The sequence below is a fragment of the Crassostrea angulata genome, unplaced genomic scaffold, assembly GCF_025612915.1.
Source record: "Crassostrea angulata isolate pt1a10 unplaced genomic scaffold, ASM2561291v2 HiC_scaffold_67, whole genome shotgun sequence".
In the NCBI taxonomy this organism is placed as follows: domain Eukaryota; kingdom Metazoa; phylum Mollusca; class Bivalvia; order Ostreida; family Ostreidae; genus Magallana; species Magallana angulata.
In genome coordinates this window covers 87665-107948 of record NW_026441622.1, presented here as the reverse complement: position 1 = coordinate 107948, position 20284 = coordinate 87665, and the positions used below count along the sequence as shown (strand labels likewise).

The following is a 20284-nucleotide window of genomic DNA, read 5'->3' as shown; positions in this document are numbered from 1 at the left end:
GGACAATTTGGCATCAGTGCAAGATGAACATTGATATAAATTGAAGATCGAAACACACCCAGAGATATAATAGAATGTAAGACAAATGCTCTGTGTATCAGTGCATCATATTTAAGAAAATGCTGACTTTAATTTTTACGTTGACATAAACAATTAAGGGACATTTATAAAAGACCGGTTTAGGATTTCGCTCAAGCTTTAATCAATAACCCGGCTCCGACTTTTCATGCTGCAGTCCAATGACCTCTGAATAATCCCTTAGAATTTTACTATCTAAAGAGAGCATTTTAATTTTGCAATTGTAACAAATAAGATTATAATTATGGGAAGTGGAAAACCGTAAAATAAGGATAGTTTTTCTTTTTTCATGTAATTACAGTGTAGATTAAACTTCAAATTTTAATTTAATTTATTCCGGATTTACTTTATCAGTTTTATAAGATATTACATTATTGATAAAAACTACTAATATGAACTTTAAGCCTTTAATAGTGTGAAATAACTATTGTTGTCCGGGTTTTATTTGGCCGGGGGGGGGGGGGGGGTGTGATAGTGAAATTATGTGACGTCACATGTATGCTATCTGGAATTATTTTTTTTTCTAATTGCATATCAGCAAATTATCTGAAAATATAACTGACTTACACAAAGTATTCAAAATGAAATCTGAAATTCATTGACACTTTACTTTCCAATTTCATTCACTGCACTGAGTAAAGATAACCCTTAAGGTTGTATGGGATATCTTTCGATATTAATGTGGATTAAGGTACATTATAATTAGAATACTTTCTCCGATTTAGAATTTTGAAATTTAACAATTTTTAGCCAAAAAGTAGCTTTAAAAAATATTTGGAGAGGTAAATATTGTAAACCCCCCAGCGGGATTCTAACTCATGATTTACAGATTCGTAGTAAATCCTCTCACCCTTTGTGCAACGCTGTTAGGTGACTATGTTGGGAAAGAAACTACTCATATAATAACACTTCATTTTCGAAATAAACAATACGTCACAATATGGAGGTGTCCCATACCACTCTAAAACTATTTCCCAGATTTGCGTTATATGAAAATAAAAACGAACAAAAAATGAAAACATTTTTTTATAACATCTAAATACAAAATATAGATTAAACACATATCTACATGTAGGCCGCCACACGTTTATATATATAAGAATATATACAAGTTAAACAATCGTAAAATCGCTGCATTGAATGTTCAGAGTCACTGGCTGGTGACGTCATCGTTTGTTGGGACAGCAGCACTGGTGTTGGTGTGCGTTGTAGAAACATCCCAGGCAATGGTGCATATCGTGGACTTCAAAGCAGGTTTCTGTGAACGAGAAATTCACCGACATAATGGCGATCCCCTGTACTGAGTGTAGATATACAGTGCATTGTACATTTATTTGAAGCGTCGAAAAAAAAAACCCGGTCAACTATTTCTTTATGACTATTTATGATATGGAAAAGGATGATATTGATTAAAAACCTAACAGATATTTAATGCATTCAAATCGCATGTCTAAAGCTACCTGAACAGTTATTGAAGACACTCAGAGTGGCTGAGCAGCCATCAACAGTAACACTTGTCGCTCAATGTCAACGAACGAATCGGGCGACCCAATGTCAGAACTGGATCCGCGCGTGGTTTTAATGTCAGTAATGTTTAATTTGATTATTTTTAATGCTATTCAAACATGTGGTTCTCAAATATTGAGTTGCATGCGAAATACAGAGTTTAGAATTCTTTGTATTGTAAACACAGCTGGGGTCTTGTTAATGTTAAAGAATGTCATGTGTTGATATTAAAGGTTCAAACAAATTTTATTTTCTTTTGTTGATAATATTATCAATGAACACATTGAGGCTGTTTATCTTGTTTGTCACGAGTCATTATGATCAAGATACGGTAAATACCTTTCTGTACATTATTTTTGAAACAAGAGAAAATCTCGGGCTTTGTTTACACAAGAATGAATGTTGACCTCAGTATCTTACTGTAATTTGACTTCTAACATTCAGATCTTGGTCAGTAATTCAAAATGCCTCACAAAATCAATCTATAAAAAAATGTTGAACTCAGACCCTATAAAGGTCCTTTCAACGGTATACCCCGTATTAATAAAGCGCATGATTGCGTCCGTCAGAACCATATCTGCATTAAAGTCTGTGACTGTGTCATTTAAACAATAAAATGATTTCTTTGGTGATTCATTCGGGATATGAAGGTAGCGACATTGCAGAAATAATATAAACCCGCTAACGCGGCTTATGTAATTTTTTTCTGCAATGATCGCTACCTTCATAACCCGCATGAATCATCAAACAAAGCATTTTATTGTTTATATTAACATCTTTCTTTTACCTAATTAATAAATTGATTATGAAAAGTAAGTAAAATTCACTAAATTACAGTTAATGTACATAAGTACGTTAGCTAAAAGAAACAGCCGAATCATCTCCTGTGAGACTTTGAGTCCGACATCATCATGATTATTTCGTGCAGTCCGTGATATTTCGTAGATCACTGTAAGTTTAGACCAATTGATAAAGATGGCGTGTCAATTTCAGACCTGTTAATTTCTTCTCAATTTCAGCCGCTGACGATTTCGACCAATCGATGAACGGGGCGTGTAGATTTCAGCCTGGATGTTTCTATTTAAACAATAAAATGCTTTTTTGGTGATTCATTCGGGATATGAAGGTAGCGACATTGCAGGAAAAAATACATAACCCGCGTTGTAAATTTTTCCTGCAATGATCGCTACCTTCATAACCCGCATGAATCATCAAAGAAAGCATTTTATTGTTTATATTTATATCTTTCTTTAACAAATTAAAAAACTGATTATGAAAAGTTAGTAAAATTCACTAAATTACTGTTAATCTACAAAAGTACGTTAGCTAAAAGAAACAACCAAATCGTCTCCTGTGAGACTTTGAGTCTGGCATCGTCATGATTATTTCGTGCAGTCCGGGATTTTACTAACGTCGCTGTAGGTTCCTGTCACTTTCAGCCGCTGTAGATTTCGACCAATCGATAAATAGGGCGTGTAGATTTTAGTCTGGCTGTTTCTATAGAGCTATGAATTAACTAAAAGTTTCCGTAAGTAAGAAATAGAGGAAATTATGCTTGGTAGATGTATATATAGAGCTATGAATTGACTATAAGTTTTCGTAAGAAATAGAGGGAATAATACTTGGTAAATATAACGATATCATTATGCATTTAAGTGTCTGACTGCTTCATAACGCTTCATGCATTAAAATACGTGATCACGGAGAAGGGGTTAAATGGGCTTTTTCCTTTAACCTTAAATAGCTTTATTTATAAACTAATCTCCCCCTCTTACATCAATTCCTAGAAATTCTATTTGCATTTTAAACGTTGTTTTTGGCTAAATTTTGAGTAAGAAGGGTGCAATATTTTGTACATTTTTTCAGGGGGATTCGTTCTATTGGAGTTTCGCCCTCGACCCAGGGAAAATACAATCATTACAACAATAATTGAGATGGAAAATACTTGATTTTCATGATGTCATTTTGACTCTATTGATGCTTATTACATAATAAGTGCCTGTTTGGAAGGGTAACATTTGAAAATGACACCCCGAGAAAACCATTGTCAACTGACGCGAAGCGGAGGTTGACTATGGTTTTCGAGGGGTGTCAAATTCAACTGTTACCTTCCCAAACAGGCACTATTTATTTTATAATGCTGAATGTTGAAAATTTTACTGGTTTTTGATAGAAATGACATTATGAATTCTACGGCAAACCGTACGCGCAAATTTACACTCATGTAACAATGCGTATCACCCGTGCTACCCGTGTTGTGTAACCCGTTGCCAAATGTGTTGCTAACGCTGAGGGCAATAGTATACAATTATTTAATGCTTAAGCAGTCAATAGACCAGAATATTTTCCCGAGGTGCAGGGAACAGCTCAGTATGATCTATTGCCCGAGGCCAACGGCCGAGGGCAATAGATCATACTGAGCTGTTCCCTGCACCAAGGGAAAAAATTCTGGTCTATTGACTGTTCAAGCATTAAATAATTGTTTTATTACCTAATTGTTTTATTACCTAATTCCTTTTTTAGTTTTCTGGGTTTACAATTTGCATATTGCAGATGGTTTTCGTGCCATTATGCAATATACTAAGATTTTTTTTCATCTTTTACATGCACCAAACTTGTTGCATGCATTACAACATCTCAGTTTAATATTACATGTAGTTTACACAAAGAAGGAGGAGTCTTCAACCCATTAGATTTTAAATAGTCTTTTACCTTAATATATGAGGCTTTAAAACTGTTGATTATTTGATACTCCATTTTGATAACAATGAATTTTGTACTTAAAACAGTGTTTATGTAAAGGAAAATACATTCCCTGAGAAAGGATGTAACATTACATGTATAACATACACGCGTTCTGATATACGTTGCCGGTCCAATAGATCACAGTCTATTGACCGGCGGTCCAATAGATCGCAGTCTATTGACCGGCGATCTAATAGATCGCAGTCTATTGACCGGCAGTTCAAAATAGACGCAAATATTTAATTTGTAATAGAACAACAAAATCCCTTTGATTAGGTAATAAAATGGATTATCAACTGCGTCTAAACTATAATCAGATTTTAGCATTTAACATGAAAATATAATAGTGTTATTCTTTTAATCAATAAATATAAATCAATAGATTCTACCTAATGTCAACCAATAAACTATTAAAAAAAGATTTTTGCCTATTTCATTTTCTCTCGGTATTGATCTTGAAGAAACGAGTCATTGCATAGATATTTTATTTGATACGTGCGTGATAACGTAAAACATACACACGTATGGTAAACAATTATTTGATGCGTCATGTAAAGAACTGGAAAAGAACGTGATAACAAAGTATTTGAGAAGTACGTGAATCGGTAAATATTGTAAACGTACGTAATTTACGCCAGTGATTACGTGAATTCTTTGATGTATGCATGTTGACACATATTTTATCAGATAATTTTTTGTGGTTACATAGATTATTAATCACCTTAAGTTTTGGAGATGTGCAAGATAACATAAGGTATTTTGATACGTATTTCACACTGAAAAATTTGATTAATTTATGTACGTGACTACATTAATCAATACGTAGGTCAAAACAATTTTTTTGAGACGATTACAATCTAAAACAAGTATTAAACAAGTACGTAATTACCCAAAACGTTTTTGATAAGTAGTTGCGCGGACAGATAACGTTTTGGAGATGTATGTGATTACATAAAAAGACAGTATTTGATACCTACGTATGACTTTGATCAATTAAGGTAGTACGAAACACCCCTGAAATTATTTATTTAAAATATTTTCTGAAATACACAAAATAATGACTAAATATTATGTAAAAATGAATTTCAGTCCATTATCTTAAGAAAAAAAATATAAATCATACCCATCAATTACTCAATGCCAAATAAATTTAGGATACATCATATTTCGATAGTTTTGAAACATACATTTGGATGGTGTTCATATGATTTTTGTGCAATTTAGCCTTATATCATTTAAAAATGCGTAACTTGTGTTCTTTTCAAAGTAAAGACCTGAAATTTAGACATAACCACCACCAGTGTTTAAGCTTTATGTCAAACAAATTTCAAGGTCATATCAACAGGTCAAAAGTCAAATATGATGACGTCATCTGGGATTTTATCAATTTATACCTCCGTCTAACATACTTAAACCTTAAATTATCTAAAACCAATTGTTAAATTTTCTTTATTTTGATATATTTTAATTACAGGGTCATGAAAAACATACTGTTAAATTTCATTCAAATTTGAATTATACATTTTCTTTTTAGAGACCGTTAAGTGCTGCAAATTTTCGTCTTAAAAGAGTATTTACAAGCACTAGTTTTACATTATATTGCAAGAGAAATTATCTTAACTTACAAGTTAGAATTTATTTCGGTATTATTAAGTAACAAGAAGGTCTCCTGTTTAAATAGCAGCACAAATATTTGTAATATCTTGAAAAATAACTTAATGGCATAGAAAATTATAACAATGACTATTTTATTTTACACTCCACTTAAGGGGGATTTCAATGGTAGGTTTGGGGCGATGTGGGCAAAAGTTGTGAGGTCGGATTTTTTTTCTTCAAATTTTACGTATTAAAAGATTTCATTTCAAAGAAAAAAAAAATAAAAATATCAGAAAAATTGAATGATAGGAAAAATTTAGCTTATCTGTTTTGTACTACCTTAATTATTCAATACGTACGTCAAAACAAAAAGAAAATTTATTATAAAATTTTGATACCTTCGTAGATTGTTAAATCATGATTAGATCATGATATAATATTGTTATATTAATTGATTTGAAAGCTATCGGGTATTATATTACATGTAGATAGGTATACGCTGTTATAGAGATAACTTAATTCGTATACGTGATGAGGAATTTTATTAAATAGATAAGTGTTGTATAAATTATTTAATTCCTATGAACATTACATAGTCACGTTATAATATAATTCAATTGAAAAGTACTCGGACAAGTATTATGTTAGAAACAGTATGTGATGAGAAATGTATTATATCAGTTACAGTACGCGAAAACATAATTATATATATATATATATTATTTAATACGTACGTGATCCGTCCGTCGTTGATTCCTCCGAAAACAGGAAACCATGTAAAGCTGCAAGAGTAAGCACACAGTCAGTCAGCTGAACAACTACACGGGCTAAATACAGTAAACATACTTTTATTCGCGTGCGATAAATTTTTGCGAGGTTCGCGAGGGCTTGGTCCACGCGAATATATCCTGCCGCAAATTAGTCGCTGTGGTATAGTTGTTATAACAACACGGGTCTAGATAAGGCTTTGCCGCGAACATTAGGTGTCCCGAACCAGTCTATCGGTAGTTAATCGCGAAATAAAGTGGTCGCGAATAGACGTTGGTAAACAGAAAACAATAATTGGGAATCAAAGAGTTAGTCAACAAAACAACTACAGGCACTTAATAAACAATAATTGGGAATCAAAGAGTTAACACAAAGTTAGTCAACAAAACAACTACAGACACTTAATAAACGATAAATGGGAAACATAAAGTATCTTCTTTAACGCAAATGAGACCATGTTAAGATATATATGCATCATCAACTATTCCTTAGTACAGATATTTTAAACTCCTTTTTAGTTGTAACTTACATGCACCCTGTACAGAAACTGTCAGAACACAGAAGATCAAAGCAAACGTCATAACCAATGGCTGCTTCATCTTGGAAGATTTCTGGGCAATATGTTACTGCGTATGCCGTGTCCTTCTCTTTTATTGAATAAAACTCCTTTCATAATCCAAGGTTTTGTAATCTAACAATTACAGTTCTCGACCCACATTTTAATTATTTCTGATCAGATAAGAAGTGATAAAATTTGGTCAAAGCGACTCTTTTGTCTAGATATAAGAAAATTTAATGCGAACCCTGTAAATGTTAATCTGTGAAATTGCTCACTTTTTGACGTTAATTGTTCAGTAAGTAGAGTTGGAGAATTCTGTAAACAGTTTTAGTTTTCATGATAGCTAAATAACTGACCAAATCTTTCTAATCCAGATTCCAGAAGGAGATTAGAGTCGCTAAATTCCAAATTTGTCCGGACAACCGGAATGTGTGACATTTACTCTCGCGTCCAACGCGACAACAGAAGATGTGGACCAGACTTAGGAGAGTCTGCCATTATCTGTACTATTATCTGACCTAAAGCTACAAGTCAATGGACATTATTGCCATAATTTCATTTGCAATCAAAGTAATGTTTGGAGAACGCATTATCCAAATATCATGTGCCTGTATTTTTTTATTTTATGTTTTTTATTTATTTTTACACTTGAGTACTGGACAAGAAAACAAATACTTAAGATCTCTGGTTCCTGTCGTACGAAAGCAGTGCAGTATAAGAATGTTTTTTGTATAGTTCTTTTAGTTTTACAAAAATACCAAAAAAAGTATAAATAAAATTTGATATATCGTAAGTCCTAAACATACTGAGCCAATTAAAATATATGAAAACGTTAACTAAATCATTTTATATTCATGGTTTTTAAGAATTCCTGAATATTATACCCTTGGAAAGTTTGGTCTATACTTCCCAATGCACTTGTACAACAACTATGCGGGAATTTTAAATTTTATATTGCAATTGGTAGATCTTAGACTGCCTTCTTTTTCAAGGTTCATCGGGTTTAAGAAATACGTATAACCCTTTGCAAATGTGGTCATCATATTGAACATAATTCAATAACTGTTACTACAATTATATTTTATCTCCCTTCATGAATATTATCATCATAATTATTAACCTTGGTATATACTTAGACAACTACAATACTTTTATCACCTTTTCTATTTCATAACTATGATAACAGTTCAAAATGTTTAATAAAATACTTGACAAGTAATTATCCTAATACATTTTAAGGACGCTTTTAAGAAAAATCTCATTAAAATCCGAGAATAAAACGAAATTAACAATCTTTTAATCTCAATTGATACTTTAAGAAAAACTCATGGTTTATAAATTTCTGTCATAGGCTTTCTTTTGATAGCACTTTATGATATATTTTCATCTTATTTATCATAAATGCTTTAGTTATACGATTTCATGCAAAATGATCATAATAGCGAGTTTCGGAGCAAACTATGATTCTAAAAATTACAGGTCATGTTACTTTGAACTTTCCCCGTACTCAGGCCAATACCGTAATTCTTACACCAATTATTGAAGAATTCGGGAGTGAATTGGCAAGGACATTTATGCAATGAATTAAGATTCTATTTGTAAACATTGGGTTATAAGTCAAGGTCCCGCATAATAAAGTAATCTATTATCAGAATCCAGAAAATGGCCCAGAGAAAAGCCATTCAGGGGCGATAACACTTCCCCATTAATCAGAGTCCTAGGGCGGGCAGCGCCGAGGGAAACCTCACGTGAAAGTCCTCACTCACGGCCCAACTTTGATAATTATAATAAATGAAGTTCGATGGAATGCAATGAAACTATATTTTGAACTGGCGTGTTAAATAATTCTTGTCAGAAATGACCTTGAAGTAACCGATTTATTAGAATGGTTTCATCAAAGGTTGTCCAGTAAATGAATCAGTACAAACAGACCAATCTAAGTTCTACCTAGTTTCACATTGTTTAATCTGACAAATATTAATGTTTTGTCTACAAAAAACTTGAAACCAGCAGACAATTTAATCAACTAAATATATCTTTATTTTCTATGTTGACAATTTCGTCAAAAATAACAGGAAATGTGACCATATACTAAACGTACACGTGAATTTATCATTATCAGTCAAATTAGTTATTTATTGTTAATTTACATTCTCCACTCTGATCGGTACATTTTCTGTGTTTTCTTTATAGAATTAAAATAAAGATCAACTCGCCATTTATCAAAATCACGATTATCAGAACACAACCGGATTGTTTTCAAAGTTTTTACACCAAAGCTTAAAGGATTTCTCCCCCATCACGAGGGGATGACGTCACAGAGCAGTCCCCATCTCTTTAGACAATAGTCCACCCCTGGGTTCCCATCCCTACACAAGATGGAGCAACTCGATAAAAATCATGTCATTACCCCGTAAACAGAGTTAGTTAACCCAAGATAACACAGGCCGTTCTCGTGGGGGAGAACGATTTATCTTAATCCTTGTTTTGAAATGTATCAGTAGAATTTACTTCACTTAAAATTAATGTAGGGCATGTTTTGACAAATTTAAATGATAAGTTTACGGTATCTCTCGACCTAAGGGGTCTTATGGATTGTGCCAAGCGACCGCTTCTATCGTATATAAACCACACTTCATTCATGCTGGCCATAACCGAATTTTCCGTTCACAAGAACCCAGTGAATTTTACAGAACCCAATACAACATTTCAGAATGAAATCCTGTTGTTTCTTCGTCTTGGTAGTGCTGGTCGGAGTGGCGTTTTCCGCCAGTAAGTTATTTTTGTTTATTATAGATATTTCTTTAAATCTAAAAAAGATTTTCTGCCTTAATTTGGCTTTTATTGAAAACAAAAGCATAGGTTGGTAAAATTATATAAGTGAGGAAAAAAAAGCCAAATGATTTTTTGTTGTTGTGTTTCATCATTTTGAGATAAAAAGAAAACTGAATCACAAAATTTTAGTTAAAGCTATTGGAGGACTGTGTAGAGAATTATTGCAATTATTTAAATTGTAGCAATCCAGCGAATTCCGCAACCAATCAACAAAGGAGTAGCCAAACAGATGGTTCGAGGTGTGTACAGCTACTATTGTCTCGATGTAATAATATTTTTCATGTTAATCGGTGAAACGTAGTATAAGTGATATTATTTTTTGTTTTTTTTAGAAGTACTAAATGATCTTGGCATGGACAAACCAGGCGATTTGAATCCAGAGGTCACCACGCCAAAACCTGTCTGTAAGTCATTTATACTGATTCATTGTGTTTATCAACTCCAAATCTCTTATACTGATTCGTGATCATTCACCACGACAAATCTTTATACCGATTCGTGGTCATTCACCACGCCAAATCTTTTATTTTCGATTTGTGGCCATTCACCACGCCAAATCTGTTATACCGATTCGTGGTCATTTACCACGCTAAATCTTTTTTACTGACTCGTCGTCATTCGGGTTTACGTTTTAGGACATAACCAAACCACTTATTATTGTTCTTGTAGATTCCTGTAAGAGGGAGTACAACAGCTACCATTGTCAGGGCTGTTTCTATGACTACGTCCAGCATCAGTGCTGTTGTCCCGTCTATAAATAGACAGCCAATCAGCATTCACCCACACAATGACACGACGCCGGATAAATTCTCCCAACAAATGACTATTCCGCATACACACGTACCGATCATTGACCATTAGTAGCCAGAGGAAGTTAGCAATCTCGATGACGCCATCTTCGACCAAAAGGAAAGTGTTGCAAGAAAACAAACCCCTTTATGAATCTTTTCAAATTCCATTTTTTTTTTGGTTTCGTTTTCGTTTGCTCATTGTAATCATATCAATAATTTATTTCTTTGAAACATAAGAATATGTCTTGCAATATTTTCCTTAAAAAAAATGTGCAATACTCATTAAGAAATATTTAATTATTTACTATTTATTATTTTGTGCTTTTTTGCAATTCTATGGCAAAATAAAATTTGTGCAGCAAGAAATATTTTTCTTTTCAATAATTGATAAAATTTAGTAGACAAGTATTTGTTATGTCATTGAAATAATTATGCGTATATATATGCAACGTTATGAATGAAATGGATAAGATGTCATATATCTAGAATCATCTCCAATGATCTCTGGTTAAAAGAAAAACAACCATCATTAGTGGTTTATTTTTTTACAGTAAGACATTAGTGGTTTATTTTTTTACAGTAAGACATAGGTTGTCTGTAGCTGATTATCAAATACCGAAGCCATCTAATAATTTTATCATGAAATAACTGAACTGCATTTCAAAGAGCATTCAGTACAAATCAATGTGATAGATAGTGCCCAAACCACATCACTATACCAGATTTACCGTGACCAATGTGTATACTTAAGGTGGTATAGGACACCTGTCGATATTAATGTGGATAAAAGTACATTATAATCCAAATACTTTCACTGGTTCAGAATTCTCGGATTTTACAAAATTTGATTAAAATTATATTTCAAAATTTTTCGGAATGGTAAACATTATGAAAGCCTCAGCGGGACTCGAACTTACAGATCTGTAACTTTTTAAAATCTTTGTTAGTAACATTCTGACCCATTGCGCTATGCTTTTAGGTAACAGATTTGGGAAAGGAAAAATATTTAAAATTATAATTGACCTTATTGTTTATTCCAATGGGAAGTAATTCACAAAAAGGAGGTGTCCCATACAACCTTAAGCATTGGATGTCGTCGGTCCTGTATCACACCAATGCTTTACAGACAAATCGAATACCGCGCGTTAGCGCAATGTGATAATCGTCTGCACGGCCTTGGTGTGTTATAAGACCGACGACATCCAAACATATACATTAAATATACATGTACTTATATCTATATATATAAACGGAAATTGAAATGTATACACATTGTGAATAAATAAGCTAACAAAATAGCTTTTTAATTATTTTCCTTTTGTAATATTATTGGGAAAATAGTGTAGGGCAGTTGGTTGAAGCGTTTGGTTGTGTTTTTCATGACTTCGAAACTTGCTTGGGATTTTATACTTTAAAAAAAAATTCAAACATGATGTACTCTCATCCAAATTGCATTTTTAGTGATCCATTCTATTTCAAAAGTTTGTAAATAGCATTATTGATATCAAAAACGTGACCGACGAATAACATCCACTATCATTGTTATGAAGTTTTGCTGCAACATCTGTTTGCTAACCTTTTCGTCTCGCTATTTTAAAGATTTTTTAATGGAAAACAGAATCAATTCATGGGATCACTGACGCTCTAGATGTCCTGCAAAGTCTCTTTAATATTCTTCTAATATCGGCGTTCGTTTATCTACGTGATTGTACATTCCTGCAACTAAATCCGAATCTCTTAGCTGGATGTGTTGTTTAGCTTGACTGGGAATAGTAGTCAAAGCATATAATGTTATTTGTGAGAAAATCATACATTTCTAAATAAATAAACTTGAACATTACATGGATAACAATTTTAACAATATCAAAGAATTACATAAGGTATTATAATATCGTTTTTAGTTTGTTTAACATGTCTTTCAAGTAAATAACATTATATAACATTTTCCGTGTTCCATTCCGTTCCGTTGTCCGTTCTGTTTTAGCAACACCCCTTGAATACAACCCCGGTATTTATAAACAATATTTGAATCTAGTTATTGATGCAGCCTTTTCCTACATAACTTTAACTTTCGTGGACCATGCAAGTGTCCCAGGCATTCATACTCGTTTATAGCTGTTTCTAAAAGTAGAAACAACAGCTGTTTTCCTATTACCATTCTCGAAAACCCTGGTATTTATAAACGACATTTGAATCTAGTAATTGATACGGCCATATTCCAACATCACTTTTAACTTTACTTGGATTTTCCATATAAGTGTCCCAGGCATGATCGTTTATAGCAGTTTTAAAAGTAGAAACAAGAGCTGTTTTTTTTTCATTACAATTCTCGAAAAAATGATCTTTTAACAGAGTGTTAAAAAAGTATATACCTAAGAAATAAAAGGCAATTTAAAAAGTTCATTGGGATATGAACTTGGTTGGTCACATGATCAAATCCTGTGAAGCCCGAAGTTCATATCCCCGTGAACGTTTAACTTTGCTTGTCATGATTTCATATCAAGAATGATATTATATAATGATGAATTAACACTTTTTGCAAACCAACTACAAAATGCCGGCACCAGAGTACCTTTGTATTTCAATAAGCTCTATTGTAAGCTCTAACATAATTTTACCTGATAAGTAGTTAATGTGAAATTATTTAGAAACCTACTATCATTTACCATAAACCAGCCCAAAATAACAAAACTAAGAGTATGGTGGTGGACACGCTTTGGTTGATCCAAGTCAGTGGTAGTTAGCATCAAAATAGATATTTTTGCAATGGAATCCTATTGAATGATTATGGAAAGAGTGAATATATTTATTGGGGACTTACTCAGAGTATATATTGAAGTTAAGTTTTGACAAATGTTAGATAAGTAGAATAAGATTATTCGTTTCTTGAATGTCCGATTCTAGTTTTGAAGGATAGGATGCTTGTGAAGCACGACCTCTGGTGAGACAATTGGATAGAAATTTCTAGAACGAGGTAACCTAATCTCAGCGAGATTCGTCTAGACTGAAAATTTGTGACAGACGTCTCTTCTGCATCTCAGGACCAGTACCGCACAAAGTGAATCGGGAAAATTTGGCCTAACTTCGGCCGGTTGTTACGATAAAAATACGCTGAAATTAAATCAACGGCCCGCTTCAACTTTTTACTTTGAACATCCTTTCAACTCCCTATCAACATAAAATGTTACCGTTAAATGGTTTAAATCCCACAAAATATGAACTTGTTTATTTTTCGATTCATTTCCACATTCATTCGAACCTCCAATGTTGAAGCAGTCAGGATAGCTAGAATATTAATAAATGACCACCGTCTCCCTTAGAAGACGGTAAATTTACAGTCTCCGGATTGTGCACTTCCTCTGCTTTTTGATTGGTAGAAAATACATGATGTGAAAATTTACATTTATTTCATTTGTTGAAAACTGTTCGGGGCAAGGGAGATAAATTTCTGATGATTGTTTTTACATACGACTTAACAATTTTTATAGATTTCAATTTTTTTTCTCTGTCTATCCTTTTTCCTCAAATTTCACTTAAAATCTGCGTTTGCATATATTAAAAAGTGAGAAAAAAACCAATTAAAATTGCTATGAATGAAATTCATGCTTTAATTTTTCAGTACATCTAGCTGAAAGCAATATTCTATAATATCTATTGAAATATTTTGTTTTATGCAAATGCTAAAAATATGAAAATTTGTTACGGTATGGTGAATATCATTAAACAAGCTTGTATACTAGATACGGTGAAACTAATATCAGTTAAACAAGATGCTGCATTATGTGTTATCAACTTTGATTTTATCAAAATAATACTACCCTTCCTAAAATCTCCTATTCCCTACTATTGTCGATCACAACTATCAAGCACGTTGTTCGCATTTTTCAATTTTATCCACGTTCGTTTACGGCTCATATAAAATAGTTCCACCTGTATAGAAGAATGCGACATTTAATTATCTGTTTATATAAAAAAGAATCAATTTTGCTTTGACAACATTGCTGTTTAGAGTTTGCTTTAAAGACTGTAAGCTTTTTTTTATAAAGCTAAACTTGTTTATTCATTTACTTCATTTAACGTAAAATTATTTTGACTAAAGACGTAAACAAAAAGTGTATTGTGACGTCACATTTTATTTACACCCGGCTTTAGCAGGTGGCACGAAAATTTACACCGTCCTGTTAACCAATCAAATCTCGCATTCTAAGCGGCATAGGAAATAAGAAGATTTATTCCCCAAGAAAAATTCCTGCGGGAAAAAATCATAATACATGTATCTCCCTCATTACCATGTAATAAATTGTTTGTTATACCAAACGACAGATGATTTAGAATACGTACATCAGGTTCTAATCGTTTTTCATTTCTTGTAAAGCAAAAACGTGGTGAATGTTTACCGGTTTCTTTCTTTGTTTTTTTTTTTTATACAAAAAGGATTCAAAATGTTGATATAATCTGATAATTTAAAAAAATAAATTAATTGATGAGATCGTATGATTATCCTCGGGAGTTTTTATACGCATGAAATAAAAATTACCGTGGTTTACGAAGGGGTGAAATATCATGAAAAATATGACAATAATGACAGGAAAAAGTGCCTTGGCACATGGTTGTCTAGAACCAATCAGATATAGAATCATTATAATGAGGTTAATTTATTAAGGAATAAGGAATCATTCTTTGATTATTATGAGGTGATAATTTTCGGACGGACGGACGGATGGTCGGAACAGGGTAACAACAATATACCCGAACTTTCTTTAGAAAGTGTGGGTATAATAAGCCCGACCGTCTTTATGTTAGATTTAATCACACCCCGACCGAAATTATCACCTCATAATATTCAAAGAATGATTTCTTATTACTTTTACTTATGTAATTTTAAACCATCGTACGATTAAATATATAGATATAAATAAGCAAACCCCGCTGGCGCCTCAATTTGGCGTCATTTGAGTTATGGGTTATGTAGTAATATAGTACAAAATCGATACGTAGTGTTATCACAGACAAAGACACTGGAAGCTGTAAATTTTAATGTTTATTGTCTTATGTTTTCCTTATATGTAAATGATATGGTTAAAAAAATAAACTTGAAAATGAGAGAACAGTTTGATAGACACACGAGTCTGAACAATCATTCGAAGAACTCTGAATTTTTGGCTCAACTTGACAAGGTAAGGGTAGTGTGCCCCTGTAAATCTGCCACTGCTGCTAGGTCGAATAATTTACAGTAAAATTCATGCATACAATGCGATACGCGACCGGAAACTGAAGAGTGAAAGTACAACACACGAGGTAATGCTTTATGACTGAAGATATTTTAAAGTCACTGTGTTTTCGACACAATAAGTTTTTATATATTTGGTTGGTATATTCAAACCATAAACCGATAAATAAGAATAGAATTAACAATCTTATAATAATGTACCACTCATTACCAGGTTCTATCTGCCAGTTCAAAAAAACAAAAAAAAAACAAAACAAAAAAACCCCAAAAAACAAAGGTAACACAGATTTACACATTTATGAATCTAATTGAAAAATTAAGCATATGTATCAACCTTTGCTTCCAGTTACAATATAGGAAAGAGAAATTATATTTTACTTAAATAATTGCAGAAAAGTATGGGGCGCCGTTTTAATATTTCTGAGTTATATTCTGATATCAGAAAATGTGTTTTTTATATCAAGAATTCGAATTTCTGATATCAAAAATGATTTTTTGATATGAAAAATTCGAATTCTTGATATCAGAAAATACGATCCATTTTTTTGACATCAAAAAATCGATTTTGTGATATCAAAAAATCATTTTCTGATATCAGAAATTCGATTTTCTGATATCAGAAAATGATTTTTTGATATCAAAAATTCAAGATGATTTTTTGATATCAAGAATGATATTTTCTGATATCAGATATTCAAATAAAATGGCGAGTAAATTTCACGTATTTAATGAATACTCCCTTGACCCAAAATTGAATTGCTGAACTAGAGAGCCCGATTTGCATTTTAATATTTGTTGTTTTTTATTTGAATATTTATTCATTGTAAAAATTTATTAAGTGTTTTTGATAATTCTGGTCTTATGTATGGAAAGCGCTAACTGTACACCAGGATAATTCCTTTATATTATACGACGCCATCATGTTTTAAGGAATTCCATTCAATATTCACAGCGAATCACAAAGAAAGCAGTGCTAATCATTGTATATGTGTATACCCTTGCAAAAATGAAATCAGGTTTAGAAATAGGCTTGCATTATTATTCTTAACAAGCATCTGCAGGTTTGAAACTCAATTTCTTACAAATTACAAAGGTTGCATCACAGGAAGCATTCATTAAGTTGATATTAATTTTATGTAGGTCTTATTTTCTGATATCAAAAAATCGATTTTTTGATTTCAGAAAATACAAATGATTTTTTGATATCAAAAATGATTTTCTGATATCAAGAATTCGATTTTTTGATATCAAAAAATGATTTTCTGATATCAAGAATTCGATTTTTTGATAACAAAAAATCAACTTTATTTCTTGATATCAAAAATTCATTTTTTTATGTCAAGAATTCGAATTTGTGATATCAAAAAATGATTTTCTGATATCACAAAATAAAATTTTTGATATCAAGAATTATTTTTTGATATCAAGAATCATTTTTTGATATCAATATTTCGAATTATTGATATCAAATATTTATTTTTTGATATCAGAAAATACCATAAAAATATTAAAACGGCGTCTCGAAGAAAAGGGGAGAAGAATGATGGTGGTCATATACAGAAGCTTTAATGTATAGACAAGAGAATGCAGGGCCTCAATCATTTGTTATTCACTTTAGGCTTTATAGCCCATCACTATTCAAATTAGTATACAGTACATATTCCATACAAATAAGCATTGCCAAATTGAACAGGAGAATAGAAAATATACTTAAATTATGGTTATAAATCATTTTGTGGATTTAAACTTTTATTTATATTTTCCAAGATTATTTATAATGTTTAAATTTTCTTGGCTTAAAAGTTGAATTGAAGGTCTCCTTCAAGAATAAGATTTAATAAACGTGCATATTTTTTTTTTTACGAAGAACGTTATATAAAGGACATACTAATATAAAATGAAATTCATCTTCCACACAATTGATATTACAATAAAAACATTTTCTTAATAGTTTTAAGAAAATATAAACATACTTTATACATTTCTGGATCAAAAATATGCAAATACATAAAAAGATAATCACAACAAAAAAGAGTGGAAACTCTAACAACAGTTTACTGTTAATTAGTTAGACTAAGAAGTTAAACTTTATGTATACACAGAGGTATATTTTCTTTCCTACACCTGTGTTTGGACGGAAAATACCTGTTACTAAAAATAGCTTCAGGTAATGATTTTCAAAAAAAATAGGTACTGCTTTTATAATGGTGTCTGTAACCACTGATTTATCATAAACTCGAGAAACCTGAATCGAAACATGAATATATAGAACTCTATTATAATGCAATGAATCTAAGTGTACATTTGTATAGAGAATAAATACATAGTGTTATTGAAGAGATCTGTTTATATTGAGTGTGCTCATACCAGGCTTAATTAAATAAGATAATTTGAGGAAAAAAAATCTAGCCGATTAATATATGTAATTTGAGAAAAGCTACTATATGTAAGCTTTTAAATATATATGGCTATAAACATAATTGTATTTGGGAAGTCACGAATTGAAATATTTCTCTAATTTTCAGTACGAAGACCACGTTAACCAAAATTAATTCAATGTAAACGTGTACTTGAATACCTGTAGAACTTAATTTTAATCGGATTTCTTTGTTTTAAAGGGGTTCAAATAGTCAAATATACCATTTTTTTGGCATACTAAATTACTAATTATTTTCCCGTAAATCCCCGACAAAACCTGACTATTTTAATGATGTTGTGTAAAATAATTAATGGTAATTGTGTAATTTAATTTGCGTTTCTCTGAATATATTTTACCTAAATATTGTATAATATTGAAAAATGTCTTATGTTTGCAAAAGTGCTATATTTTAGGCGAAACCGTACATTAAGTGCGCTATTATAGTACCTCTTTTATAAGTGTGTGCTGTTGATTGGCACTGACAACCAAAAATATGTAAAATTAGTTCAACCACCGTATACGTATTGATAAAAATTACCCTTACATAGGTGAAAGAGATAATTAATTATGTGTTTTACATGTGTAACGAAATAAACGTCAGAGTAATGGACCCTGTCACATCTAAACCACCGGAAATCTAAATATAGATCGCGGAATTTATTCAGGACTAAAATTAGTTTGAAGTGTAATTGATATTTCTGATACAAATATATCAGTCTTTAATAGATGAAATCATTTATTACATTTAAAAGACGGAAGATATACGCAGGTGCCTCCGCAAAAATATAAGTAAAGGTGTGTATGAAAATAATTCTTCTAGATTTTTCTTCGATATTTTCATTTTGCCAAATGTCTTAGACGTATGTGGTAAGTTCCAAGGACGAGACACAGTTGTTTCGTTATCAAGTTTTCTATTAAACGCCAAATATTGTTATTTGTGCTGAATACAAACCATATATATTTCCATAGCAATGCAATATTAGTCACTCACTTTCTCTTCGCTGAGTGACGCCCGTGTCACCATTATACGTTATTTAATATACTCAGTATGTTACGCTCTTTCTATAAGTTTTATTTTTTTCTTATCATTGTTGAAACATTACATATATTGCTACTTAGCTAAGAATTATTATCATGTTTTATATCCAATGCTCACTTACAAAGCTGCACTTATTTTATTACATTAATTGTACGAGAGGGGTCTGCCCAGTAGCCCGAAGGTTCATTAATTCAAAGGGCTAGTACTTTGAAGATTTATTAGTTCGAAAGCCTACTAAATCGAATGTTCATTATTCCGAAGGACCACTTGTCCGAAGGTTCATTAGTCCGAAACTCGATGTAGTAAATGTTGCTGAGGTGAAAATAACTGAAAGGGTAGGGTTTGGTTAATCAATTTCACCTTAACAAGTTCTTGGAGGTTTAGAACAAAAAAAAACCCACTGCGAAAAGAGAGTATTATTAAATGAATTGTTATCTCAAATATATCTGTAATATTATTTTCGTAAACCTGTATGTATAATAACTTTTTTCTAGTATTCAGCTTTCTGCCCCTTTAATTTTATATGTATTTGTTGCCCATGAAACGTTATGTCTAGAATAGGAATAATATGTTTTCGAACAGGAAAAAGAGTTAATTGTTTATAAATCATATGATTTAAGAATAAGAATGATACAACTCTAGGATCATAAAGACGGAGTCACCCAAAAGACATCGCCTGTTTTGAAAGGGCGCCTGTAAAGTGCGAAACGAAATCGAA

At 31.9% G+C, this 20284-nt stretch overlaps 1 long non-coding RNA gene across 1 annotated transcript; it reads right to left on the bottom strand.

The window, feature by feature from the left end:
* Positions 1–1088: 1088 nt before the first annotated feature.
* LOC128168914 (uncharacterized) lies at positions 1089–7403 on the bottom strand. Its single transcript, XR_008241475.1, has 3 exons — positions 7223–7403; positions 6660–6707; positions 1089–1336 (listed from the first exon to the last, which is right to left on the bottom strand). It is a non-coding gene; the product is annotated as an uncharacterized LOC128168914 (long non-coding RNA).
* Between the last annotated feature and the right edge of the window lie 12881 nt (positions 7404–20284).